The sequence below is a fragment of the Gobio gobio genome, assembly GCF_949357685.1.
Source record: "Gobio gobio genome assembly, chromosome: 25".
NCBI classification, from domain to species: domain Eukaryota; kingdom Metazoa; phylum Chordata; class Actinopteri; order Cypriniformes; family Gobionidae; genus Gobio; species Gobio gobio.
The window spans coordinates 42,917,781-42,929,427 of NC_137121.1; the positions used below are offsets into that span (position 1 = coordinate 42,917,781).

General features: G+C 34.4%; 1 long non-coding RNA gene across 1 annotated transcript; it reads right to left on the reverse strand.

The window, feature by feature from the left end:
* Window positions 1–1,978: 1,978 nt before the first annotated feature.
* LOC307121539 lies at window positions 1,979–4,956 on the reverse strand. Its single transcript, XR_013815954.1, has 4 exons — window positions 4,744–4,956; window positions 4,570–4,629; window positions 3,047–3,169; window positions 1,979–2,953 (listed from the first exon to the last, which is right to left on the reverse strand). It is a non-coding gene; the product is annotated as an uncharacterized lncRNA (long non-coding RNA).
* Window positions 4,957–11,647: the final 6,691 nt, after the last annotated feature.

The following is an 11,647-nucleotide window of genomic DNA, read 5'->3' on the forward strand; positions in this document are numbered from 1 at the left end:
ATGTGATAAATGTAAGGAGATAGTTAGGCTGACGGAGAAGATTTCAGAATTAGAAACACGCATCCATACTTTATCTGAGAGTAGTGAGGATGTAACAGCTTTAAACACTGATTTGGATGTGAATAGCCTAGTGAACTCTGTACATTCTTCGGTTCCGGCTGCAGGGCCCTCACAGCAGGGTGTCACAGGCCGGCTCATAGCCTGTGGCAAAAATGAGGGGACACCAACAACAGGTAAAGGCCAAAAGAGGTTCTTTATTGTAAACCAAAAACTAGTAACTATAAACAAGGAAAATGGAATGAGGTGTGAAAATGTCATAGTGTAAGGTGTATGTAAAGTGCAGGGATGCGTGAATCTGTGTGTGTGTGTGTAACATGTCTGAGTGGAAACTAAGTAAAACTACAAAGGAACAAACACAAACAGGATCATACCTGGAGGAGCAGAGAGAGAGAGAGAGAGAGAGAGAGAGAGAGAGAGAGAGAGAGAGAGAGAGAGAGAGAGAGAGAGAGAGAGAGAGAGAGAGAGAGAGAGAGAGAGAGAGAGAGAGAGAGAGAGAGAGAGAGAGACTTTTTTGACTTTTCAAAATTACATTTATTACAATAGATACTAAAACATTAAAACATTTTTCACAGTAAATTCATTAACAATTATTTATATACTTAATGCAAAACACAACTCTTCATTCACAACTGAACATAAGGCTTCTCTATGACACCATATCGATTCAAATTTCATTAAGTTATTCATTACTTTATAAAATCGAAAATCAACAACAATTCTGGATTTCATCATTACTTTAAAAACCCTCTCCACATCACTATCACTCCTTTGTTCTATATGATTTCTTCTACTAATATATATAGCCATTTTTGCTTTTCCAAGTACAAAATTCAACAACTGACATTCACCGCGTCTACTTCTCACATATTTGAAACCAAAAATTAAAACCTGTACAGAAAAAAACTCATTGAAACAATCAAAAAGTTTTTTTATCAACTCAAACAATGGTTTTAACCTAAAACATTGTGTAAAACAGTGAAAGACAGTCTCTTTTTCGGCACAAAAAGGGCAATCTTGACTTGAATCAGGATTTAAAAGAGAAACAAAAGCATTGACTGCGATTATTCCATGTAAAACCCTCCAATGAATGTCAGCTGTTTTCTTGGTTAATGGTGGCTTATATATCGCTCTCCACTCTGGTCTAACATTTTCGTTCAGTCCCAAAGCATCCCGCCAAGGTGTATCAACTTTCTGATGTAACCCTTTTTTATTAAAAAACTTTACACACACCTTATACAACTGTTTTCCGTTAACATCATTAAAATCCAAATACATACTCTTTAATTCCAGAAGAATACCAGAATGATCATTTAGATTGGGGGATAAGAACAGTTTAGGGAAAGGGTCTATATCATCAGAAAGAATCAATCCTTCACAATACACTGCATGAAAAAAGGTGTATCCGGACCAGGATACTCCTGTATACACTGCTGAAATTCGGAAGAATCCAGGAGTATACTGGCCGGATAGGTCAAATTCCATGGATCCGTATATGTCCGTATACATCCGAAATGGTACCAAATCGGATGTATGTTGTGGCCGTATACTCCCATGCTACAGCCATTTGTTGCCATGGCAAATAATCCCATCAAGTTTTTCCCAGGAGACATTTTCACACCTCTAAACAGCTTTGCCTTCCACCCCCTATTGGTCCTTCATCTCAAACTGGATTGGTTGTTTTTTTTAAAACCACTCCCAAAACCCAGACTGCTATTGGATGACAGGACGCATTGAAAACCCAGTCAAGTGACTTTATTGGTTACTTCTAAGGCTAAGGGTGGGCTAGGTTTTGTAGCATAGGGACTTGATTGGTTATAGGCCAGCTATGCAGATTTTGCTCATTAATATATAATATATATATATATAAAAAATAATCCCCTCTCCCTCCCAAAAGAAAAATACACACAAAACAATTTGAGAAAGTCTGAAATATTTATTAAAAAGGTATAAAAAATAAAAAATAACATTCTTAACAGCATTATAAACGAACATTAAAACAATGGTGAAACAAAAACAAGTGAACTAAATGTATTTAAAAGGGATGAAAATGTAAAGGAACAAATGTAAAAATATAAACAGTCCAAAGAACATAAATATACGTTAAAATGAATTGGTAAAGAAACAAAAAGGGGAAAAAAAATTAACAAAATGCATTTAAAAGACAGAGATGTAAAGGAATAAAATACACAGTGAACATAAAAAGGAAAAGAATAAATATACAAATTAAACAATATAAAATGAGAACAATAAATTTATAAGACAAAAAAAGTGTATATAAAATATATTAAAATACATATAAATATTCCAAGTAAACAATATAACCAAATAAAAAGAACAAAGAGCATTATAAACATACATTAAAATGAATGGGGGAAAAGATAAGTGAACAAAATGTTTCTAAAGGAAGGCGACATAAGAGGAACAACAATACAAGACGTGGAGATCAAAAGCAACATGGACATCTAAAAAGGAACAAACATACAAAGTATACAATATAAAACGAGACAAAGAAATCTATAAATTAAAAAGTGTATATAAAGTATATGTAAATGTTCTATATATGGGAACCAATAAAAGTATAAGTATATAAACATAGGAATAAAGAAAATATAAAATGGAACAATTGAATATTAAAATTATAATTATAAAATAATTGTGACCAACTCTAACACAATGTTGTTTGAGTTTTGAACATTTTTTCAAACTGGCATGATGGGCTGGTGATGTGATGCGTAGCGTGGGTCAGCCTAGTCTGGTTTGTAGTAGCTAGCCTAACCATCCACACTGGTCTTCCATCAACAACAGCATCATCATCATCTTCATCAGGTCTATAGTTGCGGTCTTCCACAGGTTCTGTGTTGGTTTGTGCCACCCTGGACCTGGTCTCCAGCAACTGCAAAACATGACAGTGAATTAACCACTAAAACTCAGAGAGGAGTATAGTAACATTCTGGAGGGAAAAAGCTTAACCGGTTTCTTAACTTACCCGTCTCTTTCTCTGACGGTTCTGTGTGATGTTCTTCATAGTGTTTCTTTTCTGGGCCTTTTCAGACTGAGCCAAAGAATACTTCCTCAGCAAAGTCTCACAAAATAAAATACATCTTGCGACCTGCCAAATAATACATTAATAATATATAGTTAATGCCAATAAAAGTAAGTAAAACAATTCAATTAAAATGTATTTGTATAGCGCTTTTCACAATACATATTCAGGGTTTTTCCTGGGTCAAAAATGGTCTTCGGTGGTGGCTGACAGACATGGTCATCCATACACACACACACACACACACACACACACACACACACACACACACACACACACACACACACACACACACACACACACACACACACACACACACACACACACACACACACACACACACAGTAAAAAAAAAAATACCCTACCCACTTGATCTGCAAGCGCAATACTGACAATAAATTTGAAATAAATTCAAAGAAAGTTTGTAACTTTTGCTTATCTTATTTTGATACCTTGAGGTTTGTTTTTGTTCCTCATTTTTACACTATTTACTGATAATTGTTTTGGTAATCATATCAATATTAAAAAAATAGTATTAAAAAAATGAACAAATAGCCTAATTTTCTGACATATACAATTTTCTGCCATATACAATCAGCTAGCTAACAACAAATTTGTTCTGGGTTCACCTCACTCCAGTCTAAACTAAATGATTTTAGGCTATTTATTTTACTACACATTGTCCACATAAATAAGCTGAAAGACTGTTGATAATTAAAAATAATTCTTACTATCCACTCTTGCTAAATTGGGTAAGCACACTTGTGTTCTCATTTCAGGTGTTGTTCTGAGTAAATGATTAAACTAATTTGTGAGTTCAGTGTTGGACAGATCAATTCTAACCAGTCGTTAAAATGATTCGGTTCAAAGGAGTCATTAGGTGGCGAATCGGACATTAGCAGACGCGTTGTGTGCGAATCCCGTCTTTAGAAAATCGCGAAAGATTTGTCAAGACACAGAAAACACTTCATAACCGGATAGGATTTGTTTCCTGTTTATTTAAAGTATGCTTTATGTCAGCTGGTCAGAGAATCAGTCAATGTTTTTTGAGCGCATTTCACACCCAGCGGTAATTAAAGGAAGACGTCTGATAGCGCCACGTGCAACATGGATTCGGTCTTCCGACCTTTTGATTTTGATTAACGTAAAATGTGAAACAGTAGAAAGCTAAGAATGATTATTTTGAAGACAGAGAGCGTGCGAGCGGGGTAGGAGCTCACTGGTCGTTCTCTCTGTCACTCAGTTAACGCAAGCGCAGCAGTCATCTACTACATCAATCATAAATCACAATAACTCAACAAATAAGGCTTTGGCGGGACAAAAATTTGTTTTGGCGGCCGGCAAAAAATTTTCAATGTAGGAAAAACCCTGATATTGTTTAAATGCAACTTCACAGAAAATGCATGCGTCTACATTACAGAAAAAAACAGAGAACATTAAAATAATGACAACATTTTTAAGATTACCTTTTACACATTCAGGGTCAACGTCTGTAAAAGTTCTTCAGGATCATGGATCCAAAACTTCTGGATCATGAGGGGGGAAGAAACATGCACACACACAAATGAATATTAATTTGTTTGATAAAACATTAATATTAATTATCAACTTACGGACATGGACTTGCAAAACATACTCACCAGGCCCATACAAAAACTTTACAGTAGATCCAAAATCCTGGTTTGCCTATAATTCTTCAGAGTCCAAGGATGGTGGTTTCCTGTCCTCTCTGCAGAATGAGTGTACATGACAGTGTTCTCAGATTACTCATTCCAAAGCTCTGTTACATTTTATGAAAAGCTTGATCTTAAAACTAGCTGACAGTAGGGATGGGCATTATGACCATATTATTATACATACATGAGAAATTTTATTTTACAATAACAATATCACAATATATTTATTTTGATTGATATTTTATTAAAATGCTACAGAATAATACTGCTTTAAAAGTCTTCACTGTATGATATTCAATTAATTAATATCACTTGATTCTTAAAGAAGCAGAAGGTCTTCTCTATTCTTTTGTTTTATTAAAATTATGACAAAGCTGCAGCCCCTTTAAGAACGGATGCACAGAATGACACGCATCCGGGTTTCCCCACGTTAACTTGAACTGTTTAACTTACTTAAGACATAACTGACTGTTTAAATCAAGTGAATACCTCACATGACAAGGTTTCTGAGATAATTGTGTGCATTTTACAGAAAGATAATTGATTTCGGGATCGCATGCTGTCTGAGAGAGGCTTATTTTAACACATGCATGTCCCGTTCATTATTCTACATTCATGCATGTTTCCTTGTCAAAATGTCAAAAACTTTTAGTACAGTCAGTGCTGCGTTATATACGCTATATTCCCATTTCGCGATATAAAAAAGGTAATGTTAACGTTTACACAAAATCGCTAACAATAGTCAGTATCATCAGATCGCCATAACACCCAGCCCTATCTTAACAATATTACAACAAAACACAGAAACAGAATATGTAAGTTAATCACGATTAGCATATGACTTTAATGCACTAACGTTATATCTTGATAAGCAGTAGAAAAAATATAAAGGGATTTACTTAACCTTCTGCCGTCTGCTGTCCGCCATTGGAAACTTAGTCTGTTCTCTCAGTCGACATCCCACAATCAAAATTCGTCCAAAATAAGATTTTAACAGGTTTAAAATGATCCATGTAATGCCATTAATGGACAGAAGAACCCGTCCTGTTGAAGATTAGAAGCCGAGATCGCGTCGCGTCCTCGCGAGCCACGAGCAACTCCAACGGCAACGGGTGTATAATTCAAACTGAAGGCGCGCACTGTCATTGGCCAGATTTCTGGATGACGTTCAGATTGACCAATCACGCTCAAAAGAACACGGAAAGACAGCAAATAGCCTTGCAAATATAGAAAAAAAATTGTTTTAAACAACAGTTAGAAAATGTGTATATTTATTTTTATTTGCTGTTATATTTAATTAATTGGTCAAATGGTGTTTTGTGGTGTGGGCAGATGCCTGGAAGTTTCAACCTGGAGAGCAGTGCAGATTTGTACTCTTTAAAAACAATTATTGTTTGATATTTAGTTTGCTATATATTTTGTTATATTTGTATCCAGAATTGAATGTAAAACCAGTTTGAATGTAAAAATACACCTTCACTGTAAAACAGAAAATTAAAGTAAAATATCTTAATTTAAATAAGGAAAAATCTGTAAACTAATAGTTTTCTCTAAAACGTTTAATGTAAATTTCTGTGAAGTTTTTTAACTTTATTTGACTTAAGATATTTGACTTATTTTACGGGGTTTTTTTTGCAGCTGTAGCTGCTGTTTTTTTTAGGTTTTTATTTTTACAGTGTAAATATAAAACTAATAAGATTTACTTTAAAATGACAAAGAATAATGTTAAATTGTTAGTATGGACACAAACATAAACCTTTAATATAATGAGCTAAATATTGTATTACAGTTGTTAATTTACAGATATTGTTTGTAATTTTGCATGAATTTGTTATTTATGAAAACAGAAAAACAATACAGTGATGTTCCTGTATAAAAAAAATGAGAATTACTGTAATTTGTCATTAATGATATAATCCTTAAAATAACAGTCAAGTTGTTTATTTAGATATTGTTTGTAATTTTACATCGTTTTAAACATAATTCAAAATTACAAGAAAATACTGTAAAAAACTGAAAACTGTTTTTTTCTGTAAAATTAGGATTATTTTTATTGGTTGCCTTATTTTTATTGGTAACCTTATTGGTTGCACCTACATCTATTGTGAGTGGTGGATTTCAAACCTTAAAACACCCCTTTTTTGCAGCGTGTTAAAGTTAAGAATCTTGGATTGACATTTTTTGTTAACAGTTGCAGAGCTGAAAGATCTGCTTGTGTTTCTGTGTTTCTTGAGCAAGTGAATCCCTGCTCTTTTTTATTCCATATTTTTATTTTGAGCATATCAGTTTTTGGTGTTTTTAAAACAAACTTTTTCATTTTCCACATTTCATCTCCTTTTTATTTAATTCTATTATTGCCTACAATTTGTAAAACTTTGCAAAAATTGTTTGGGGATAGTCTAAAATGTTTGGTTAATTATCCTTTGTTAATTCCATTACATTTCTTTGTTTATTTCATTACATATTCAGATTTTTTTGTGAACGTATATGTTCAGACAGGGTTTTTATTTTGTACTGTTTTTATAAAAAATATTTGATTTAGAGACTCTTTTCATGCAGTGGTTTTAAGGCCCTGACACACCATTCTGATGGTTTGGCCCAGACCCAGGCAACATGAACCAACCCCACAGTCAGCTTTAGTCATTGCTAGTTCAGTTTAGTGTTTCAGGGCCTTAAGAATTCTTTTTTCTGTGTAAAAAGCTTGTTTGCTGTAGCCTACAGTAGACCAGAGATAATTCTCAATCCTGAAGTGCTCCCCTGCCCCCCTCCTTCTGAGAACAGCCAGCACAAGTGTCAGTCATTAACATATGAAAGGTCTTCTTCACACCTAACAGTCTTCAGTCCTAGCACACCCAGCAGTGTTTCAGCTGTATATGTCCGTGAAATTTCACGGATTCCTGTATACGTCCGCATACGTGAGGTTTCCGGGTTTTTCTGGAAATATACTGTTCCGTGTTACTCTGATCCGCTTTTTCCCACATACATCCGGTAAACATCAAATTACACAGGAGTATACCATGCCCGGATAGTGCCGGATTTCAGTGTTTTCATGCAGTGATAGTCCTTGAGCATCTTAGATTCCTCTGATGTAAGAGCAGATCGCATCCTCTGTAATATTAGAGTCATTGTTCGGACAGATTTAATCTTCACACAAGCAGTCATTTCCTCAACATTTTCCAAACCAGCCCCCGCCAAACATACAAGCTTTTTTACATTTGTAATACCAGCTCGGATAAACAGTTCAGTGAGTGTGCTGCTTGTGCTTATCACATCCAATCTTGATCCATTTATCAGTGGCTCTTCCAACAACCAAAATAAGGAGGTTGTGGTTTCAGACTTTTTCACATTAAAACAACTCCACACTTTAAAAAGATTTTTATAGAAAACAGGTAAACATGTAGTGTCAATCTTATTTGGGTCCATCAAAAACAAGGATTTGTCCATGTTCATCTTTTGAACAGATTTCAGTATCACACTGGTCACTGTTCTCCAGCTCTCATTTTTTGAACCCTTAAGAAATCTTTGCAAAAATTGCAATCGAAATACAGCAGTTCTGCTTTGCAGATGAACCAGTCCTTGTCCACCTTCCTCTTTTGGTAAATACAAAATATTATGTATCACCCAATGTAGTTTGTCCCAAAAGAATTCAATCAAAATCTATTGTATCTTAGCCAACAAATAGGCTGGTGGATCGACACAGGCCAACCGATGCCACAAAAAGGAAGCAACCAAGTTGTTTACTATGATTGTCCTTCCTCTATAAGACATTGATGATTTAAGCCAATTCCATCGGCCTAATCTGCCTTTTATCCTTTCAATTACTCCTTCCCAATTCTTCTGCATAGTATCTTCGTCCCCCAAATACACTCCCAGATATTTAAAACCATTTGTTTTCCATATTAAACCACCTGGCAAGTCTGGTGTTTTCTCTTTCCATTTTCCAAGCAAAACTGCATCGCTTTTTATCCAATTGATTTTTGCAGAAGAAATCAATTCAAAATCATTGGATACTTTTGTTACACTTTGTATATCTTTTTGGCCTTTAATCATTACAATAATGTCATCAGCATAAGCAGATAACTTAATTGCAATATCACATTGTGGAATTTTCAAACCAACTAATTCTTTTCTCAATTTATGTAAAAAAGGCTCTATTGCCAATGCGTACAGTAATCCGGACAAAGAACAACCTTGTCTGATCCCCCGATTAACCTTAAAAGGAGCGCATAAGCCACCATTAAACTTCAACACACCCTCAATGTCATTATACAAAGTTTTAATTTTATCACTAAAAGCTAAACTAAAACCAAAAGCTTTAAAAACTTTCCATAAATAACCATATTCAACACGATCAAAAGCTTTCTCCTGATCGATGGAAATCAAGCCTGCATTCAAACCAAAAATTTTAATTACTTCAAAAATATCTCTAATTAGAGAAATATTTCCAAATATGGATCTGCCAGGTATGCAAAATGACTGATCTGGGTTTATAACCTCTTCCAAAACCTTTCCAAGTCTTGTTGCTAACACTTTAGAAAGTATTTTGTAATCGCAACATAACAAAGATACAGGTCTCCAACTTTTTATATTAGTTAAATCACCTTTTTTTGGTAAAAGAGTAAGAACTCCTCTTCGACAACTTAAAGGTAGACATCCTTCAGATAAACTGCTGTTCAGAACTTCCAATAAATCTTCTCCTATTATACTCCAATACGACGTATAAAATTCAACTGGAAGACCATCGATTCCAGGAACTCTACCACCTTCCATATTTTGGAGATTCCTATATAGCTCTTCCAATGTAATGGGCTTATCAAGCTCCTCATTTGACTTTTCAGACATCTGAGGTAAATCTCTAAAAAAACATTGTTCAACAAATTCATCTTCTTTAGACTCCTTTGTGTACAATTTTTCATAAAAATTAACCGCTCTCTTACGTATTTCAAAAGGATCTGAAAGTAAAACCCCTCTTTCAGATTGTAAAACATTAATAATACGTCGCTGCCCATTTTTCTTTTCTAACCCAAAAAAAAATTTGGATGGAGCATCCATCTCATTGGAGTTTTGAAAACGTGATCTTATTAATGCTCCTTGCGCTTTTAAACCCAACAGATCAGATAAAGCAGATTTTTTCATTTTAAAATCAACAATAAGGTCTTGATTTCCAGTTTGTGTTAAATGTTGAAGTCTTGTGATTTCAGCCTCTAAAATCTGAACAGATCTAGACAATTCTTTAGTGACATTCAGGGTGTATTGTTGACACAATTGTTTTATTTGAATTTTCCCGAAATCCCACCAATTTTTTAAGGACTGAAAATCCTTTTTTTCCTTTTTAAAATTACACCAAAAACAAGCTAAAATTTCCTTGAACTGTGTATCATCTAACAAAGTTGTGTTAAAATGCCAATAGGCGCTATTTGGTTTAACAGAATTAATAGATAATACATATCCTATTAAACTATGGTCTGAAAAACCAACCGGAGAGATAAAACATCTTTTAAAAATACTAAGATGGTGTTTAAAAACATACAGCTTGTCCAACCTTGCTAATGATACCAAATTATCCCGTGCATGTGTCCATGTATATTGCCTAATGTCTTTGTTGAAATGCCTCCACACATCACACAAATCATGCATTTCAATCATTTGAATAAGCCTTCTGCGTGATGGCATATGTGGCTCAATATGATTCCTGTCTAGACTACTTGCTGCACAATTAAAATCACCTCCCAAAAACAGGTATTCTTCATCTTTATACTCCTCCAAAGTATTACAAAGAGTGTCTAAAAAACACATTCTTTGTGTTGGTTGAGTTGGGGCATAAATGCACATAAAAATCAATACATATTTTTCAAAATTTGCAATCACTTTTAAAAATCTTCCTTTTATAATTTCTTCAACTTTAAAAGAACTGGGAACAAACTTTTTATCAAACAAAATACCAACTCCACCACTAAGGGAAGTGTTATGGCTTAAAAAAGAGACCATTCCATTCTTTAAGCCATTCAACAGCATTCTTATCGTCACTATGAGTCTCTTGCATAAATAAAACATCTATTTTTTTCTGTCTCATTAACTCATATATTTCTAATCTTTTCCTCACCTCTCTGGCCCCATTTACATTTAAAGAGGCAATGTGGATATCACCCATTGTAATGGATAAGATTAGCCATACAAAACTGAGTAAGAGACAGACCCACTCATTTATTGAATTAAACTTCATTATCGCTGTTGTTCAATTGACTTTGGACTTTGATCACAATTTTCTTAAGACGGTACACTTCTTTATCTAAGAAAACTCCTCCATACATTGAACTCTTGGTAACTTCAACAAATCTTTTAAGATTTGGAAAGTAATCAGCAATTTGTACACCTCTTAAATTTTTTGTCACTTTAAGAAAAATCTTAATTTTTTCGGGGTTACAATTATGACATGGCCACTCGCTCTGAGAACAACCTGAAATACTTGAGTCAGAGGAATCACTCTCACTTTCAGCCTCTTGATCATTTTCACTAGCCTGTTCTCTTGCTTTTCTAGCTTGTTTGTTTACAGTGCAGTCTTCTTTTTTCTTCCTCTTCAGAGGTGTTTTAAATATCTCTTGATCTACTTCCATCAATAACTCACTACTCTCTTTATTTGTATTTTCAGAAGCAGAATCAACATCAGGAAACTGATTTACTGAGCCTAACTCAAGCTTCTCACTTTTTTCATCCACATTAGACTCAGATATATCAGAGATTAATCGCTTAATTCCGTGTTCTTCACTAACAGTTTCCTCATTTCTAGTCTCAACTGCGGACTCTTGATTAACACCTCCATCAGTTGGGCTTGACTCAACAGCATCAGCAGCAGTAACAGCTTCAGGCT